Source organism: Talpa occidentalis, unplaced genomic scaffold, assembly GCF_014898055.3.
Source record: "Talpa occidentalis isolate TD23 unplaced genomic scaffold, MPIMG_talOcc4v2.1 talOcc4.12, whole genome shotgun sequence".
Taxonomy (NCBI): Eukaryota; Metazoa; Chordata; class Mammalia; order Eulipotyphla; family Talpidae; genus Talpa; species Talpa occidentalis.
In genome coordinates, this window is record NW_023601212.1 from 16,522,072 (window position 1) to 16,542,359 (window position 20,288).

A 20,288-nucleotide genomic window follows, 5' to 3' on the forward strand; every position below is an offset into this window, starting at 1 on the left:
AGCACTAAACCATTCCAGCTTGAGCTGATTCCCCACAAAGATCTTTTGCAAGGCTGGATTCATAATGAGCACCACCAACTCAAGGCCAATGGCTCCCAGGCAAGGATGCTATCCCAGTCCATTCACCCCTTGCTGGGCTGGTGGGGTACAGGCGAGGGCATATATCTTGCCAGCGACTAGCCAGGTACCCACACATCTGTAAAGGTGGCTTGGGGTGGCAAGGCACTGGACTGAGGCCACCTGGCTGTAGTTGGTGCTCTTGGCCCAGCTGGGCCAGCTGGGCATTATTTATAATTGAGCTTATCGTGTGCAGCTCTGGCTGTCACCGTCAGTTACAGCCATTTGATGTCGTTGAGCCTCTGGAAAAAGGAGACGGGTGGGAGGGAAGAAGCAAAGGCAGAAGAAACAAAAGGAGTTTCGTAGCAGGACTTCAAAAAAGCCAAGTGTTTGAAAAGATCTTTGCTAAGGTTCTGACCTACTTTGCATGCGGATAAGCCATCTCCTTTGCTTTAGAAGAAAAAACACCCCGCACAAAGTGGCCGCAGCTCTATTCAGAGGTGCTGGGGCTGCGCTGCAGAAAGGGTTTTAGTGCTGTAATCAGAGGCCATTTAGGAGGCATGATTTGGATAATTATATAAGATTTGAGCCTCTCTTCTTCCCAGGCCATGCATAGTCCTGGGAGGAGGCAAAAGAGGCAGTCAGAGCTGAAAGGGGGTAGCTGGCATGCAGCGCAGCTCTCTAGAGGACCCCCAGCCTACACCACATACTGACCACCTCACTGCGTAACCTTGGGCTCCTGACCTGGACTCTCGGAGACCAGGCATGCTTAAACCTCTGATGATAAATCAGGTTACAGTCAGAGTGACCCCTTCTAGGCCGGCGCTGGGAAGCAGGAGCTCAGTAATGAGATTCTAGCCTACCTGCTTTCTAGAATGATCCAGAAGACATCAGCCCATCCTGCTCATAGATTCCTTGGACCAACCAAGTCTTCTTCAGTGCCCAGTGATTACAGCACAAGTAGTGGGCCCAGGGTAATCTGAAATCAGAGAAAAGGAGGATCACAAAGGGGCAGGGCAAGAAGCGCAAGGGTGTGGGTGAAGGATCAAGGGATGTTCTTAGAGAGCTGATTGCCAGGGTTGTGGTGCTCCGTCACCCCAGCACACAGCCCCATGGCTTCATGCCCCCCATACCTGGAATAAGGGCACAGCACTCTGAACTTGGTACCTAACAGAGAAAAAATGATATGTGGAGACTATACTGGGACAGTTAAAATGTACAAGAGTAAGGAGATGAGCTGAGGGAGAGATTAGAAGGCATCTGAGAAGGAAAAACTCCTGAGAAGTTGGGCTAAGTGTATATCATCATGAAGTCATTCATGGTATTAAGGAGGTTTATTATAGAAGCCTCGCAATGACCTCGTGAGGCTGCTCCTGTTAGAAAACATGATCAGTTCCCATTTTACAGATGAGGCAACTGAAGTTTAGAGAGTAAGCTGCTGAGAATCACACAGCAAGTCCATGGGGTCTGTGTCTGAATAAAAAGTTTGAGTTCTCAGTTATTTTCTGCTGCCTCCAAAGCCCTTCTATTCATCCCCCAAATGTGAAATGAGCGCCCACTGTGGGTGCTGAGGTCTGCTCCAGGCCGTGGAAACACAACAATAACCACAAAAAAGTAAATCTCCTCCTGCACCTCCTGGGTCAATGTCAAGGTGGGTTTACTCAACACCATAATCGCCCCCCACTCCATCATGGAGGGGGATGCAAATACTAGGGAGGATGCAAATAAACCCTTGTTATCTTAAATTCAAGCATCTAAGGTAGGTCAATCTCTCAAAAATCTAATCATTTCACGAAATTCCAAACAAAGAGGAAGTTGTGGATTCTCCGTGGGCTTTGGGTCACAAGCCCTCCAAAAGCAGGTATGGAAAACTCCAGCAAAGTTGCCACCACCAGCTCCAGGTTGCTTGAGAAGAGCATACACATGGTGGGCATGATCCCTTCACCTCTCTCCTGTGACTTTTCACCTCTGAGCCGTCTACTCCAAGGGCAGAATGGAAGGGCCACAGCGTGGCCAATCTCTACCGCTCTCTTGGGGGCAAAACCAAACTCCCAAAGAATGTTCCAACATTGAAGCCCAGGACAAAGCTAGAAAATGTGCATGCTTTTTGATCCAGACAATGCAAGGAATTATCACATAAAATCCTCACACCTTCTACACAAAGATGTATGCATAAGGATGTTCGATTCGGCATTGTTTAGAATAGTAAAAAAGGAAGCTCATAAATATGTAAATATGTGTGAATGAGGGAATCATGAATCACGCCCCGCTCTGGCCACAATGGAATAAGACACTTCATGGAAAAGAATAAAGGGGAAGAACAGACACTGCTATAAAAGATCTCTAAGACACATCCACCAAAAAAAGCAGCCCCAGAGCTGCTTGTTCCTATATTAAAAACAACAAAAATCAACGGTATGTGTGTGATGGGGTATATAATTTCAAATAAGATAATGTACACAAAGCTTCAGCAGCATGCCCGGCGTAAGTTCTACATCCATGTAGCGTAAGTTCTACATCCATGTAGCTATTATTTCAAATACATTTTGGAAGTTGGGGGTGCAAGGAGGGATTTACACCAGGTGGCCACCTGGTCACCTCTGGGGACAGGAGTTGGATGGGTCACTTCAAAAGGTGAGCAGCAGCAATTCAAACTACTGTCCATTGTTTGAGTGGTCTAATGCAGGCCTGTATTGGGTCTCCTCTGGTGGCGCAGCAGTTGAGCGCTGGGCTGCAAGGCTGCCCACGGCCTCCACAGCGCTGGTTCGATCCCCAGCTGCCGGAGAGGGTCCTACATGGCACGCAGACCTCTCCTGCCGCCCGCTGCTCCCCTCAGCAGTGTACTTCGGTCCTTCTGCCTGTTCTGCTCCCCACTCTGTCTCTGGTGAATTCTCTCACCCTCCCGCACTTCTGACTGTACCCAGTGCTTGTATAAATAAATCTTAAAAAAAAATAAAGCAGGCCTGCATCATTCCTGCAGCTTCTATAACATGAAAGGCAGGAGAAGGATGTTCAGCTTCATTTTCCCAAGTCCAATCAGAACAGGAGCCCTCCAAGATGCTATGCCTTTGGTCTTTGCAGGCTCTTTCTGGAATGTGCTGAGTGGCCCCATGCAGCTTCTGCTTCCACCCGCCTTTCCTTCCGAGCCAGCCTTTGCTTCCATCCTCCTACCCCAAGCACTTAGAAGCTCTGGCCACTCCAGCCCCACCCTCGGGCATGCTTGGTGTCACCTAGAGCTGGTTCACCAGGTCTCAGCAGACCTGAGACCACTTGCCAAGCTTGGCTAAGGGGCCTTTACTTTGTCTCCAGGTATTGGCCTCTGACCTTTGCTCTTCTCCCTTCCTTGCTCTCGCCTTCCACTCTGGCTCCCCACTTGTCCCTGACATGTCCTCACAAGTGGCTCTCTGCAGGAGAGTGAACAGGGCTTTTAGACACTGCCCCGTGTCTGCCCAACAGTGGTGGGGACAGCTGGGCATTCCAGGGGGAGAGGATACCTGGGCGGAAGCCTTGGCCCTGAATGACCCCAGCCCCAGTCACTCAGCCCACAGATCTCTCCACAGGGAAGGCCGAGAGTTGGGGGGTGGGAGGTCAAGGGCTGGGAGAGTGGAGCAGTTCCAAAATATCCGTGGACCCAGGCTCCTTCTCGCTAACAAAAGATGGGTGCCTGATGGGGGGATGCTCCCCACTGCCTTGGAAGGATCTGCCAACCTCCTGCCTCAGCCCCACCCACACACCCTGAGGCCGCGGCATTCAGCAGAAATGGATAACCCTCCAGAAATGGATAAAACAGGATTCCTGGTTAGCCCCTGGGATATGCCTGGAGGGCGGGAAGGAGGTTCCCGGGGGCCCCTGGGCAGACCCCAGCTCAGTCCCCAGTCACTGGTGACTGCAGCCATGCTTGGGAGAGGACAGAGCTCAGGGTGAGGCCTCAGGAGCATGAGGCCCCTCTCAGAGCGTCTTTGCCCAGGGAAGGCGGAGTCCAGGCCTTTACTTGTTATGAATGAAAATAATTTTAAGCCCCTTAAAACATAGCAAGCTTTCTTCATTGGGTCTCAGAACGCGTCGGGTTGGGAAGACACAATTTTCCCATTCAGCGGGGGAGAAACGGGAGCCGGCGGGCACACCAGTGGGGTCCAGGGCAGACAGAGAAGGCAGGTTCCCAGCACTGCGGGCTCCCAGCTTCCTTCCAGCAGTCAGGGCCCGGCCTCAGGAGAGCTTTCCTGCCTGCCATCAGCAGGCAGACCACCCTGCCAGGTGCCCCCACCCTAGTCTGAAAAGCACTTAGCACCTACCCAAGGGGTCAAAACCAAAGCACTTTATAGGAGGAAACGAACACTTCCCAATGGCGGAGACTCAGAGAGTAGCAGAATCTCCCTGATCCTCTCATTTTACACACGCGGGCTGGGATCCCAAGAGGGGTGACTTGTCCCAGGCCACACAGCAAGAGAGCAAGGTTGCAACCAGGTCCACCCAGGGTGGGATGGTGAGGTCCCACCTCAGGAGGTGCCCAGTCCTGGCCCCTCTCTCCTGGCAGAGCCTGGCCAGGGCCGGGCAGATGGTTGGTGGTTGGTCGTCAGATTAGAGCACACGGAGGGATTTCAAGGCAGAGGCAAGCGCGCTCCTCTCCCTTGACACACATCAGCAGCCCCGGCGGCTGGTCAGCCAGACTGTGGGCGCCGCCCAGTGGTCCATGGTGAACCCCTAGGGAGAGTCTGCCCAGGCACACGGGTTCTCCGGTCCAGAGGAGCAGGAGACACTGGCTTCTGCCCCACAGCTGGGGGCCCCACAAGCGAGCAAGGCCAGATTTGGGGAGCCCATTGCAATCTCTACTTCATTTCTCTCCACCCTATTTAAGCCTGACCTCAAAACTGAGCCATCATGGGCTCTGGATGGGGTTCCAGAGCCTGGGTCCCGCCTCTGCCTTGAAGCTTCAGGCACGTCCCTGTCCCTGCACGCTCTGGGTGATGCAGCCCAGCCAGGAAGGGAGGAGGCTGCGCAGAGCAGCTGCAGCTCCCGCCAGCCTTGCCACGCCATGCTGCTGCTGAGGAGGAGGGCAGAGTGGAGTAAAACATTGAGGTGTCAGGATGAGATCGGGCTGAGTAACAGTCAGAACACAGGATTCCTTCAACACCAACTGTGCTCGAGGAACCCAGCTAGAGGCTTCACACATATTTTTTCTTTTGATCCTCACCACAATCTTTGAGATACTATAATTACCTGCATTTGGTAAATGATGCAACTGAGGCTCAGAGAGATTAAGTAATTGTCCGAGGTCATGCAGCTTGGGAGAGTGGGGACGGATCTGTCTACTTCTCTACCTACCACACACTCGTACTCACGCACACACTCACACATACATACACGCTCACAAATATACACATTCACACTCAAGCACACACAGAGACACACACAGAAACACACAACACACCAGGCACTACCTGGAGCAGAACACGCCAGCTGGTGGCTGCAGAGCTGAGAAGGGTCAGCCTTGGGATTAGCCCAGGATGTCTCTAGCCTCGTTCCCCTGATTACCAGCAGAACCCTAATTTTCCAGCACCTTCTCAATGTCAAAGTTTCTTGTCCAGCCATAAACCTCAGTGTTTGCCCCATTTCCTCTCTTCTCATTCACTCCCTTCCTGCTCTCTGCCCCCATCTGACCCTCATCTCCTTGAGGGTCTGCTCATGACTCAGCCCCAGCTCCCTCCAGCAAGGCCATGTCCTTGCTCTCCCTGCACCGGTGACTTACATGCTTCCCAGTTATTTCTCCTCAGTTTCCTGGGCCTGTGGCTGCTTGATGTGCCCACTGTCCAGCCTCCCTCTGCATCCTCTTGAATAAAGCCCCACATCAGGCTCAGCCAGGGGCCCAGCAAGGGCCGGGATGCAGGTGCCCAGAGACCCACACATCAACTGCCAGAAACAGGAGAGTGCACGGCAGACACCACTGCAGGGGCTCACGTGCTGGTGGGCAGTAGAGGCCTAGAGGTCCAGGTGAACATGAGCAGGGAAGAGGCAGGTGTATCCTGGGGCAGAGGAGATAGAGGCTGGACTGTACCCCAGAGAATAATGCGGAGGGGGGGTCAGAAAGGAAAAAGCCATAGGACGCGCCAGTGAATTACAACACAAAAGACCAGGAGAGGGAGCAGTGGGCAATGACACCAGGCTTAGGAAGAGCAGGGTGGTGGGAAGGAAGTGAGACTCCCAGTAATGGTGCACCCTAGGGTGGACGCAGGGACTGGGGCTCATTCAGACACTGGCTCTGAAATGACAGAGGGCTTTTCAAGCTGAAGTCTCTGTTGGGGGAGGGCTGCAGGGCGGGATGTCACAGGCCTTCTTGAACCCTGACCACTCAGCTGCATGTCGTGGGGTCAAATCCGCTCTCCCAGCGTATCTGTCCCCCCAAGCCTACCCCTAGGTCAGCAGGTCCCAAGTGAAACCTGTTGAGCAAAGCAAATGGTGTCATCCCAAGACTGACTGCAATGAAGCTGATCTGCAAGGAATGAGGGTGCGGGGCCCCCACAACACGGGGGATGAGGAAGAGGAGGAAAGTATGGTAAACTGAGGGCCAGCTCTGAGGAGCAGAGGGGAGGACCTCGGCTTGCAGAGGACTGCAAGGGAGTGAAATCGGGGGTGGGAGAGAAGAGCAAGTGGGGGAGAAGGTCAAGATTGGCCTGTAGTTCAGTTAACTAGTTTACTGGATGCAGCAGGCGGAGCCAGGGTCCTGGGGATAGATGGAGTGAGGTGGGGCATGGGGTTGGTTTCCAAGGCAAAGGGAGAAGAACAGCACCCACCTTCCGCAGAGGCAGGAACAACTCTTTCGAGATGAGGGAAAGGAGAGAAGGCAGGGACCAAGGGCAGGGTGGCAACTCATGCCACGACAGAGCAGGGGTCATAGGTCAATGGTGCCTGGAGACATAGGCACCCAGGCTACAGCAGCCTCTCCTGGCCAGGGCACAAACCTCTAAGGCCTGTGGCTTTGCAAGCCCCACAGGACAGCAGGTGCCCACACTCACCTGTCTCTCTTCCAGTTCAGCCAATGCTGTCAGTCTGCTACCCCCCAGGACACACACACACACACACACACACACACACACACACACCATGCACACACGCACGTGGCCACACGGCAGAGCCATTTCTGCCTTCAGCTAAGGTCGCACATCAAGTCTCCAAGGCAGTGAGGAGACTTGGAACTGATGTTCCTGGATGGGTGGAGACGCACAGGGACTGCCCCCCAGGGGAGCCGCCTTTGCTAGGACCCCAGAGCCTCCGTCCCCTCTCCGAAAGGCACCTTCCCTTCCCCTGTCTTTCCCAAAATCAATCCCGACATCTTCTTAAATCGAAGTCAGCCACAATGAAAGGGTGGTGCGGAATTTTGTTTACCAATCCTGGCATCTAATTAAAATTAGCTGATGGTTCTTCTAGTTGGTTTTTTTGTTCTGACTATTTTTAAGCCAGCGCTGCTAGATCAGTGCAGCCACTAGTAAGCTGTCACATCAAATTTTCAAAAGCAAATTGCTTTTATAATTAATTTAATTATTATTACGGCTCCCAGTTTTGTGTTGCCTTAATGAACACAATCAGGTTTCACCCTCGGCTTCTCCCCCACACACACTTAGCACCCCCTCGCAGCCCCAGACCCACCTCCCACCTCTCCAACCCTAGTTGGGCATGGAAAGGAAGGCAGGCAGGCAGACACGTCTGGCCCCCCTCCGCACCCCCAATAGCCACCCTCTCACTCCTGCCCTCCCCCTCGGAGTGAGTAATTAAAGTTCTGCTCCCTGTTATGGAATAAATGGTACATGTTTTAATTACCCCTGAGCCTACCCAGGCGTCCTCACACCCCCGCCCCAGTCTGCAAATGGATGGGGGAGGGCAGTTGAGCGAGCGCTTCTGTGACAGTGACAGCGGTCTGTCACCCAGGGTCTGGAATTCACTGGGGAGCTGTCAGTTACTAAGGAAACTAGGAGGGAGAGAGGCGGTTAGATCCAATTTTGGGTGACAAGTGTGAGGAACCAAGATTTTGGCCCCCTCCGAGCCTCTGAGCCACACAGAGGAATCTGGGGGGTGGCCAGGGCAGGTCACCCCAGACACGGCCGGGAGCCCACGCCCTCCCCAGGCCCGGGGCGGGTCAAGGCTGCAGACACTGATGGGGGCAGCGACAGGCCGGCTGGCAGCCTGAGGCCGGGTGTGCAGGGGGTGTGTCACTTGCACAGTCTTGCACACCGCGTTTGTGTTGGCCTGTGTCTGTATCCTTTTCTGTTTGTCAGGTGTTCCCCCTTTTTTTCTTTTGCTCCCCCTTCCTTGCTTCCATCGCCTTTCTGTCATTTCCTCTTTTTTGTTGGTTTGGTCCTTCCCTTCTGGCCCTCCCCTCCTCTCTTTGTCTCCTCTGTCTCCCTCTCCTCCTCCCCTGCCGCTCCGTCTGGCCGCTCTCCCTGCATCCCCCCAATATCTCATTTCGGCCCCCACCCATCTCTCTGCCTGTTCCCACTGTGTCTCTCTCAGGTTCGGGCCCCGGGGACCCCGGAGTGTGTATCCCACCAAGACCCTCTCTCAAGCCCACTCCCCCCCTGGGTGACAGGATGTCCCCGGAAGACGGACCCAAGGGAGCACTGACATGGAGTCATCCTGGATGCTGCTGGGACATGCAGCAGAGGCCACAGCCACAACAAGTCCTGTTTTTTCCTGAGACAGGCGTGGGGAGCAGCAGAGAGGGGTAAGAACTGGGAAGGGGCAGAACCAGCCCAATGGGGCAGAAAATCCCAAACAAAGGGGAGCCCTGGAAAAGGAAGGAGACATGAGAAAGGCCCAGTGTTGGTTTCTGGGTCTTCTGAGTTCTGTGACAGGCAGGAAAACACCACAGAAGGCAGGTGTGGTCACCAGCAGGGTGGGACTCAGGCCTGGCTGGCGGCAGGACAGAGCGTTCCGAATGCCACTCAGGAGCCCAGGATGACTCCAGGCCTGGGATGACAACAAAGCGTGCCAGGTAAGGCTGGGTCCCCCCACTTTCTTCCCTGGATCTGGGACCCATGTCCCGTGCCCCAGCAAGCCCAAGTTCACCTGCCTCACTTTCCCCACTGTGAGTCTATCTCTTCTTCTCGTCTCTCAGCTTCTCTCCTTGGTGCTCAACCACCCAGGACTTGGATCTTACCCTGTTCCCTCCTGGTGAAAACAGGGACCTGGGATCCTGTGTGGTCTGACCCCTGGCTCCTGGGGTCCCTCAGGGACAGCTCAGTCTGCCCGGAGGACAGTGCTGTGGCCCGGGCTGTGGTAGGAGAGTGACCTTTCTCTCCCGGACCAAAGGTCTTGGAATGCCTCAGAAGGCCTCAGTTCCATTTCTGTCTGTCACTGTCTGTCTGTCTGTCGTGTCTCTCTCTCTCTCTTTCTCTCTCTCTCTCTCTCTCTCTCTCTCTCTCTCTCTCTCTCACACACACACACACACACACACACACACACACACACACATACACACACAGACGCAACTCAGCCCTCCCTACTCCAGGGGGCGCTCTCCAGCCAGATACCAGACATCATCCTAAAGACACTTCCAGGAAACCAAGGTGCCCCTGGGACCAGAATCTCAGCAGAAGACCATTGCCCAGCTGTGAGGCCTCATTCCTGCTTCTGAAGCCGCCCACACTGGTCTCAACTATCCCAGGCTGCGGGCTGATCTGGCATCCTCCAAGACCTCTAGGCATTGCCAGGCAAATGCTCCAGCCAAGGCATCTGTGTAGAGCAAGCCTGCCACCTGGTGGTAAGGCCACCCAACTACAGGACAGGGCTCATGAGGGGGTTTGGGCTAGCACTGGGGGCCACCAGCCTGGCTGCCCACTGGCTCTCCCAGAGCCGACCCATGAAGGCTGCACTGCCAAGTTGAGGCAATGTGGAGCTCTGTCCAGTGCCCTTGTAGGGCTTTCTGAAAGAGTTCATGGAGGCAGGAAAGCAGAAGGCAGGGGTGAGGCTGGGGTCTAGGGCTAAGGCAGGAGACCCACAGACCAGGCCTGAATGGAGGCACATGTGAGAGAAGGTACTTCAGGCTTCTACAAGGCTCACCTGTCTCTTCCCTGGATGTCGATGCGGCAGCAGCAGAGACATGAAGCAGGAGAAAGGTCAACAGCCTGCTTCCACTCCTGGGTCTACCACCGCCCTCCACCCAGAGTGGGGCTCCTTCCAGGCCCCAGCACTTCTGACTCAAGGAGAGAGACGGACAGACATGGCAAGACAGTACCTGTTCTCCAGAAGCTCACGGGCTAGAGTCAGGACAGACCTAGACAGGGAGAGCTAGCCAGTGGTGCCAGAAGTCAGATGCGATTAGGGCCAAGGCAAGATAAGAGCCTCAGCTCTCCCTCACACCAGCCACCCTGGGGTCCAGAGGCTGCAGGACAGCGCTCACCAGCCACACACACAAAATGCTCCTATTAAAAATTACATCTTAGGACAGCTTTGGCATAAGGATCAATGTATTTATTCTATATATTAAGACATTGTCATCAAGCTAAAAGTTCACTTATTTCCTCAGACTTAAAAAGGTGTTTTCACATGCAGCCTAAAGGCTGCATCCGCCCAGAACCCAAGCTCATCATCATATGGATGAGGGACTGGAGCCCAGAAAAGGAAGAGCCCTGAGCAACGTCGGGCCTAGTGGCAGGACGGAGCCACCAGCAGGTCCTCTGGCTACCAGGCAAGGGCTCTCTTCATTACTTACGTGACCTTTACCAGGAAGCAGAAAAATCGCTGCCTCCTACATGCAGGCTAAGAAGAGCCCCTTTGACCGGCCCAATAAGTCCCCTTGGATCCCCACCTCATAGAAACCCTGGCCAGGCTCTGCCCTGCTCTGCCTCGCCCTCCCCACAGCAGCCTTCCCTTCCCCCGAGTCCTGGCCCTGAAGCCAAGTCACCACCACCGAGCTCTTTGGCCTGCTGTCTTATTAATTCCTAATTTCCAATTTGCAAGAAGAGAGAGCCTTAAACCTCCATCTCACCAGCCCAGCAATCACACAGATGATCCAAGTATCTCTGGACAGCCTTTAATTTATTTCCCAGAGCACGCGGGCACTGCTGCGAGACTTGATGGCACCAGCTTAAACATAATAAATTACTCAAGTACCAGAGATTAGTTAATAAAGCTCCAGCCTCCCTCCCAGCCCCTGCTGACTTGGTCGGCGACACCAAAGGCTCCTTTGAAGATGCCCAATGTGGGGGACGAGGGCTCAGTGGTGCCCTAGGTTGAAGCTGGTTGCCCAGCACTCCCAGGACCATTGATGCCGGGTAGGAGTTGTTACCTGGGTGGAAAGACAGGGCCCCAGAACCTACAGGGTGGCCTGGGGCACTTTCTATTCCAGGTCTGAGCATGTCAGTGGGGGTCAATCAAATGATAGGAAGTCTGACCCTTGTATAGGCACACCTGAGAAGACCAGGGATCAGAGGCGTGCCCAGGAATAAAGCAAGCTGCCAGCTACCTTAGAAGCCAGGCCAAGGGGCTGAAGATGCTTTTCTTGAAGATATAAAGGATCAGGGATCATCTTCAAGCATCTGAAGGCAGGAAATTTATTCTCCATCAGTGACCTGCCAGGTGCGTCCTCACAAGGTGTCACATCCACCCTCTAATCTTACCCACACATGGTTCTCCAACAGCCCTACCTGCCCCCATAAAGAACCCCGTAAAGATCTGCCCCCATCAGAACCACCTTTCTAAAACTCAGCTCTGACCACGCCTCTCCTCTGAGGGAAACTTGTGATACTTTCATTGCCTGCTAATAAAATCTGGCTCCATAACCTGAATCATCCTCCTTGATTGGTAATAAAAGTTGTGAGACTGGGGGAGATGTTTGGGGGAGAGAGGGCATCGCTTGCTTTGGGGGGGAGATCAAAATAGGAGACTCTCAACTGTCAAAATTCTAAAAGAGACAAATGGACAAGAAAAACTCAGAAATGGGTCCCAGCCCACGTTGCTCAGAAAAGGGTTTGTGGGAGGGAGTAGGGTGTAGAAAATGGAACCCTGTAAAGTGCTAAGCATTGGCCCGAACCCCGTGATCCTGGGAGCCCAGCTCCTTATGAACCAGGAACCCACCCTAAGGAGCTCAAGAAAGACAAAACAAAGTGCCACCTCCCCTTCATCGCTCCTTTGGCTCCCAGCCCACTAGTGCTCCAAGCCCCTACTCAGCCCAGACCAAGAACAGAGGGCTGGGCTTCCCCTCAGGGTGTGTGCCCTAGGGGCTCATGACCCGCAGCCAGTCACCTGCTCCCAGGTCCCAACATTACTGTAATCAGCAGCGCAAACCTCTCCATATCTCTAATTCTTTCCTTTCATAATGCTCAAAATACTGCCTACACAGGCTCTTGTTTATGCAAAGAGCCTCCCTTCACACAATAGACAGTGGTTGAATATGGTGTAAATTGAATCATATTATGAATGTACTAGGGAATCCTAACATGAATCCTTTTATAAAGTGAATAATCATCCCCTAATTTATCATTAGTGTAAACCTGGGTTTTCATAGAACAAGTTTGTTTAATATAAGCAAAACCTGCATGTGTAACACCCCCCCGCCCAGTGGAAGCCACCATGTGCCAGGCACAAGTCAATAAAAGTTTTCTGATGGTGTGACCGGTAGCCAGAGCACCAAGGATTACATAGCACTGTTGTTGTTTCCACTGGAGAAAAGGGAAACTGAGGTCCAGAAAGGGATAAATGGCTTTGCTGCTGTTAGTCGTCCTTCTCCATAGAGATCATTCCCAGGTCTTTGCCAGAATTTCAGGTCATGTGGAATTGGCAGAGAACTGGGATAAAATAGAGGGAGAAGTGGGCGGCTGGCCGGGGTGCCGGGACTTCCCCTGGAGAGCATTGGGCTTCCATGGGCTCCTCGGGCTGGGGTTTGAGGGTGGAGAAAACCCTGTGAGGAGGGAGTAAATGCATCATCTCAACCTTCTCTAAGTACAGCCTGGAGGTGAGGTCTCATGAAAGAAGCCCCCCTAAAACTCCAAACAACAGGGTCCTAGGGACCAGGAGCAGGTATCTCTGATGCCTCAGGGCACACAGCCGTCCCTGGCCTCCCTCTCCAGGCCTGCCCTGCACTGACCAGGCAGCTGAGCCATCCCTGTGTGGACAGGCTTCCAGAGGGGTCACTCGGACGCCACAGCTTGCGCAGGTAAAGAACCAAGGTCCAAAACACTTTAGGACTTTCTCCTTTCTGGCCCCACTCCCCACTCACAATCCGGGCTCCGGAAGGCACAGGTGCTGGGGAAGTGGTTTCACTCATTGTCTGGGGAGAGAAATGCACAGTGGAAAAACCTGAACGCTTTTTTTCTGACTGGAGGATTAGAGCTCATGACTGGCAAAGAGGTAGGAAAAAAGAGAGAGAGAACTTAGTATATGCGGCAAAAGGGTATTTTCTAAAGTGACCTCAGATCACGCCAGTGTTTCAGCCCCTGGTTGCTCTGGTTACGTGTAAGTAGACCCACTAATTCTACCACTAAGCTGTGGAAATCGTACAGGGCAATGCAGAGTTCTTAAATGAGGCTTTACAATGGCAGCACCAGGCGCAAGCTTGTGCCAAGGAGCCTTGTTGACATCAAGAGTAAACTAGATACATAAACTAGGGTGGATCCAGGAGCCTCCCGAGTAAAACATCACTTGTATCACTTGCACTTCAGTAGCTTCTCGGGTCAGAAAGGGGTGGGAGGAGCGATAGCACACCAGAGGGCCTCGGTGCCCTCAGTCAATCTCATCTGGGCCTCTAACCTGCAAAAATGTAAGTCGCTTCTCTTAGAAAGAAAAGGTGAAGACTCAAGGAAATAATGTATGCAAAAAACATGTATGCACGTCTTGTAAGCTAAAATGTGATTCCTTTTTTTAAAGCTAAATGTTATTTATCACCATTACTATGACTATGAAGGGAAAAAAGAAAAGGTGTTTACTTTCAGTCTGGATCTGGGATGGAGAGGAAGTTGGTCTCCACCAGCGCCCTCCGCAGCTGACTCAAATAATACCCAGATTTACCCTACACAATCCTGTGGTGGATCATACAGGTCCTCTCGCTGTTGGCCACTTGTAGGTGTGGCCCGGATGTGGAGGCCGCCCTGTCCACCGAATACCAGTCACCTTGACCAAAACACCAATTCTCAGCCTGGGGTAGTTCAGCCTCTAATTCCAGGAGCTCCCCAGTGAGTTCACTCCTGGTCCACCTTGTCTTTGCTCCTGCAGCCGAGCAAGACGGCCTCAGCACCCCCCAGGTACTCCCCGAGAGCCCACAAAGCACACCCACACCACCAGCTGGGGTGTCTGGGAGAGGGGCCTGAGGACAGCAGTCTTGGGGGTCCCGCTGGCTCTTTTAGCTCTCCACGCCTCTATCTCGCTGAGAAACCAGCTCATTCTTCTCCTTGGTGTTCTCAGAGCACTTTCTCTGACATCCCCTGGAATCTCAGCTACTCTCCCTCCCCAAACGAAGAAAAAGTAAAGTTTCCCTCAAGCCACACAGAGTGCAAGAGCTGCCACCCCACCCACGTGCCAGCAGGGTGAGCCTGGGATAGTTCAGCCAGGCAGCTCCACCGTCACTAGCCCAGAGCTGGCCTCACAAACACGTAGTGACAGTGGCTTCCTGCATGCACAACCGTGGGCTGCCCAGCTGCCTTGAACAATAAGTTCACAAACACTGACTCTCAGGTCCTAGGGAGGCTCTGACCACCAGGTTTCCCCCCACTGGGCAGCACCTGGCCACGCTTCTGCATAAACACACCTTCTCTGACCAGAGGGTGAGTCCTTTCCACGGCCAGGACTCCCACCCCGACAGCACTCATCCCTTGGGTGTCCTCCACAGGCGCCACGCACACCAGACCGGGCTGCTGCACTACTCTGCGGCCACTCAAATGGTGAAATCGCTGGCAAAACGCACAGAAACGTGGGCGAGCGGGCACGACACAGCCCAAACCTGCGTGCACTGAGCGAGCGCGAGCAGGGGGCATGTGTCTCCTCCAGCGACCTCAGGGCACCATGCACCCTGGCTACTTGCAAGGTTCCCATCTGCGCATGTCTGCAAGTGGCCTCCCAGCCCCTTCCGGACCAAAGTGGGGCTAGGAGCCTTAGCAAGCAGGTGGATGTGCACGTCTGGAATCCATGGACACTGAGGATGGCGTGAACGTGCACACTACGGAAAACTACTCAGCAATAAACAGAAACAATCCATAGGACCACACAGCCACCCAGACGAGGCGCAGGGCATTGTGCTGAGGGGGAGAAGCCAGACTCAACTGGAAGAGTCCATCTATGTGGCATCCTCCAAATGACAAAAGTGTACTGTGGATACCAGGGGAGGGGAGAGGGTGAGGGAAAGACGCGACTCTAATAAAGGGATAGCTCCAGGGAATGAATTGGGGGGGGGGGTGATGAAACTATTCTGTATCTTGATTGTGGTGGTAGTAACACAAATCTATGCATACGTTAAAATTCATAAAACTGTAGCAAGAGAAAACATTAATTTTACTGTGGGATGATTTAAGAAATAAAATATGTAGATAAATATCGTAATAATGAATAACCAGAGACCCAGCACTCCTTGCTGCCATCTGTACTGCCCTGCTCCACTGCACTGGTGCACACAGAAGGCCACTATGGCCACCTGAGGCTGTCCTGTCTCCCTAGCAGCCTTGCCAGAGGGAGACTAGATGTGCGTGCACTTGGGTGATGGCCTCCAACAGTCTGCTAGTCACCGAGACGGGAAGCCAGCCCAGTCCAAAGTTTCGCAGCCACCTTCCATTGGTTGACTCCTCTGTGAGAGGACCCCAATCCTACGGGGTCCCCAGGGCTTTGGTTTTATATCCACATGCAGAGATTCCCCCTCAGAAGTTAGTGTTGCCCCTGGCAACCAGCTCTCTCTCCAAACTGCTTTGAATACTGCCTGCCTTAGGAAGACTGGTTCTCAGAACTGATTTCTAAAAGGCCTCCGATCACTACGTGAACAAAACGCTTTTAAACAGAAAATTTAATAAGGTTTGAACACAAAGATTCAAACTATTTTCATAGTATTCTGACTATGTGTTTGCTAAGTGGCTTGAGGGGGGCCTTCTGTACTTTACAAAGAAAGAAAGAAAATATGAATGATGGTGGTAGACATGGCCATGCTACCTGTTCTCAGAAATGTATGAGAGGTAAGATAATGTGATTTCTCTGTAAAATCTCCTATTGCAGGTCTCAGCACATAGTAGGTGCTTAATAGCACCAGGAAAATCAAGACAAATCCCCAAGTATAAAAAAAAGTTGTACATTAAAATTATTAACACATGTATTGAATAAAATCTAAGTAAAAGGCTACTGGTACCTTTCAAGAGCCTACCACATAGATGTTGTTCAGTAAATGAGTAAGTTTCAGGCCATACATTCCAAGGCTCCAAGTCTGGTTGTGAGAAAGATGTGGATAAATAATTGTACTATCAGGCAGGAAAACTGGTGCTAGAATAAAATATAAGGAACATGCTATGGTGAAATCAGTAAGGGAGAGTGCATTCATCAAGGCTGTTTTGTTGCAAGTGGCAGAATTGCCACACAGATGGACATAAACGTAACAACCAGCGTGCTGGTTCATATAATTTGGAAGGACCTGGGTCTGTCCAGAGACTCAAGGGCCTGGATGTTGACCTCAGTCCTTCTTTGCTTCAGGAAAGAAGTCTTGCATTTGGAAATGGATCTGGTTTGAATGCCACTTCTTGCTCTTTACTAGCCTGAGCTTGTCTGAGTATCATTCCTACCTACCTCCCGGATGGTAGTAAGGCTTAAATGAGATAAATTATAATTTCAGTTGTTGTTGTTAAATGAATCCTGTATGCCCTTTTCAATTCAACTATCTTCTAATCCTCAACGACTTTTCCTTCCATCCACACATATATTCACCCATCTACCATCCATCCATCCATCCATCCATCCATCCATCCACCCATCCATCCATCCACTCATCCACCCAAAATTTATTAAGTCCCTGCTCTGTTCCAGCAACGTCATACACTGAGAATATTGATATTAATAAGATAGACTTCTTATGCTTGTTACTTTCAGTTAGGTGAGAATAAGATAAACAAATGTGAAATATGGAGAAGAGCATAGGAAAAGTACAAATAATCTTTTAAATCTGCCTTTCATTCTTAAAGAACACTTTTACACCCAGTAGCACCACTAAACTCCCGTAACAACCTCACGAAATATCACTCCCATCCTACTAATGTGAAAACTGTGGCCAGATATCAGTGGCAGGGCTAAAATGCTCACAGTTGGTGGAGGTGGGAGCAATTCCCACTTTCTGTGATGTCCTCATTGTCAGGTGGCATATGAAAGGTTTACTGGGGGGAGGGAAAAAGGATTTGTTTTGCCATTATTTTGAAATATAATGACACTAAAGGAGCTATAACAAGTTGTAAACAAAGCATCAGGCAACTGAAAGAAAGTAGGAGAGGAGTGAGCATAACATATGAAGTGCCCAGCATGAGCCTGGGCAAAGGAGTCAGTGGGTGAGCACATGCAGTTTGCCATCTGGGTGGAAATGTCTAGATTAAAGCATGAGTAGTTGAATCATACCAAAGTGCTCATATTTTTCTTTTCAATCTTGACACAAATTCTGCAGCTTTTTGCATTACCATAGAACACTTAGGACTCTGACGTGGTACACAGTCTACATGCTGAATCTCAAGTGCATTGCATTTCTCACATTTATATTTTATCATTTGGGAGAACATTATGATGATCTTTTCCTTCCACCACCACTACCCTCCATCCCGATACTACTTTTATTTTTTTTAAGTTCATTTGATATTTTATTTTATTTTTTTAAATAATAAATTTTATTTTTATATTCCCCCATACAATTGCAAACCCTCCATTCTGACCCCAATCCCTCCCCTCCCGCCCCCCACCCCCCAAAAAGTGTCTCCGATACTACTTTTATTTAAGGCAAGTAAGGTAGGTGATTTATCCAACAGGACAGACAGTAGGCAGAACACCTGGACATTGAACCCAGGTCTTTGATGTCAGTGCTGGGCATGTCACATGCTGCTGCTCTATGTGCCAGATGCCAGAGGCAGGTTAGAACCCCTGAACACCGTGGTACCCCATGTGGGTCTGGCGAGCCTAAAGGAACTTCCCATCAGGTTCTCAACCATCAACAGTGGAGAAATCTGGAATGGGGGTTCTTTCAGGGTTGCCCACTCCACACGCAGGCAGAGTGGTCTCTGCGTGGGAGCAAGATGCCACCAGGGCTTTCCAGACTCAGAACCAGCTTCTGCCATAGGCAGAGGCCACCACCACCTGGACAAAGGTGGGTCTGAGAATATAGGAACTGTTCTACAATTCACAGCCAGTCCCTGGGGCTTGAGAGCCATTTCTCTTAGATAAATGATCTAGGCCAGTCCCTTAACCACTCTGGATCTCAGTTTTTCATCCACAAAACAAGAATTATGAAGATAATAACATCTATACCACTTGATTGTTGGAAGGCACAAACAAGTTCACTTATGCAAACAACTTTTGTCAATGGCATGACTGAGTTAATGATTGTTCTTGTTATCTTTGTTATTATTGTGGACAGGTGATGGGTGGGGAGGAATGTGTGGGTGGCCCCAGAGATCTCACAGGGAACTTTCAGAAAAGCTCTGGAATAGAGAGAACAGGAAAAGTTCGTGCAAAGTGAAATCATAAAGAGTCCTATGGCCAGAATAGGAGAAAATTTTGGTCTTTGGACTAGGTGTTTTTTTTTTTTTATTCCACAAAATCTGTAAAATAGTTGTAGAAGGAAGAGTAGATAAAATGGAGGAATAAATGGGGCATTTTCCCAGCTGGGCAGGAGGATGCTGATTGAGTACAATCAATGCTACCAGCCTGCTAACGAGACCCAATCAGGCGGGGCGATTAGAGATATTCTTCAGGGAAAGAAGCCTGACAGCTGCAGGAAAGTTTCTGCTTTTCTCGAGGAGCGAGCGGGAGAGATAGGCAGAATGGCGTGGCAGCAGGGAGAGAGAGGGAGAGAGGAGACTCAGCAAGTCATGAGCGCCCACCCAGTCCTTCCTTGAAGAAGCCAGAGGAGGGAGAGGAAGGCAAAGGCTCTGGGGAGAACCATTTTCTTAGACATTGATCTTCTCTGTCATTTCAACAAGCCTCCTTCCTGCTGGATGGAGGAGACCGTCGCCAGCTCCACTACGGTCTTCCTGAGCCCCCACCAAGGATCACAGCCTGTTGCAGGCTACAAAGTTCCCTCACATACAAAATCTCACTTTGGTCTCACAGAAACCTTTGAAAGCAGAGATTTTTTTTTTTTAATATCTTCTCCATTTTGGGGTGGCTTTGGTACAGTTCACTTCAATATGTATTTATTGAGCATTTATTCCTCCATTTTATCTACTCTTCCTTCTACAACTATTTTACAGATTTTGTGGAATAAAAAAAAAAAATAGGTGGTCGAGTTGAATAAAACAGTGCCTGCTCTCAGGTAAGTCATAGAGAGGGAGATGTATATGGCTTCAATATTGAGTCATAGCACTTCCTTTCAGTAGACGATAACCAATAGATGTAGGAGGAATTATACAGTAAAAAATAATCATCATTTTGCAAATATTAGAATAACAATTGACTCAGGCAAGAATCATCCGTGGATGCTCAAATCATTGGGTGTAAACTTGATGAGGGCTAGGATATTTACAACCTCAAATATCATGGCGTGGCTTACTTATTCATTACAAAGGGGGAAATGATAAACTTAGAGGTAAAAGACTTGGTAGATGACACTTAACCCAGTCATCAAAGCAAACAAAACCAATAGTGGAACAAGTTGATACCCTGCATCTCCAATAGGATGAAAAGGACATGAATTAATGTATAGTACTCCTGCACAAAATGCCCAATTTTAAATTCACCATCAAGAAATCATCACACGCATCCAGACAGGAACATTTTACACAACTGCCCTACACTCTTCAAAACCATCAAGGTCATAAAAGATAGCAAATGTTGACGAGGGCCTCCCTGGTGGCACAAGGGGTTAAGACGCAGCCTATGAAGCTGTCCGCAGCCTCTGCAGCATGAGTTCAATCCCCTGGCTGGCCAGGGAGCAACCAACACACATGGCAGAGCAGACCTCTCCTGACTCACCCACTGCTCCCCTCAGCAGTACGCTTGGGTCAATCTGCTTGTTCTATTCCCCACTCTGTCCTGGTGATTCCTCTCACCCCTCACACCTCTGGCCTGTTCCCCAGCTCTTGTAT

At 51.0% G+C, this 20,288-nt stretch overlaps 1 protein-coding gene across 1 annotated transcript in view; it reads right to left on the bottom strand.

The window, feature by feature from the left end:
• Window positions 1-20,288, bottom strand: part of BUD13 (BUD13 homolog) — a 564,524-nt gene that overhangs the window by 157,943 nt on the left and 386,293 nt on the right. The window contains exon 11 of the transcript XR_008551042.1: window positions 921-1,036. The gene's annotated coding sequence lies outside the window, so the exon portion shown is untranslated. The remainder of the gene's footprint in view (window positions 1-920; window positions 1,037-20,288) is intronic.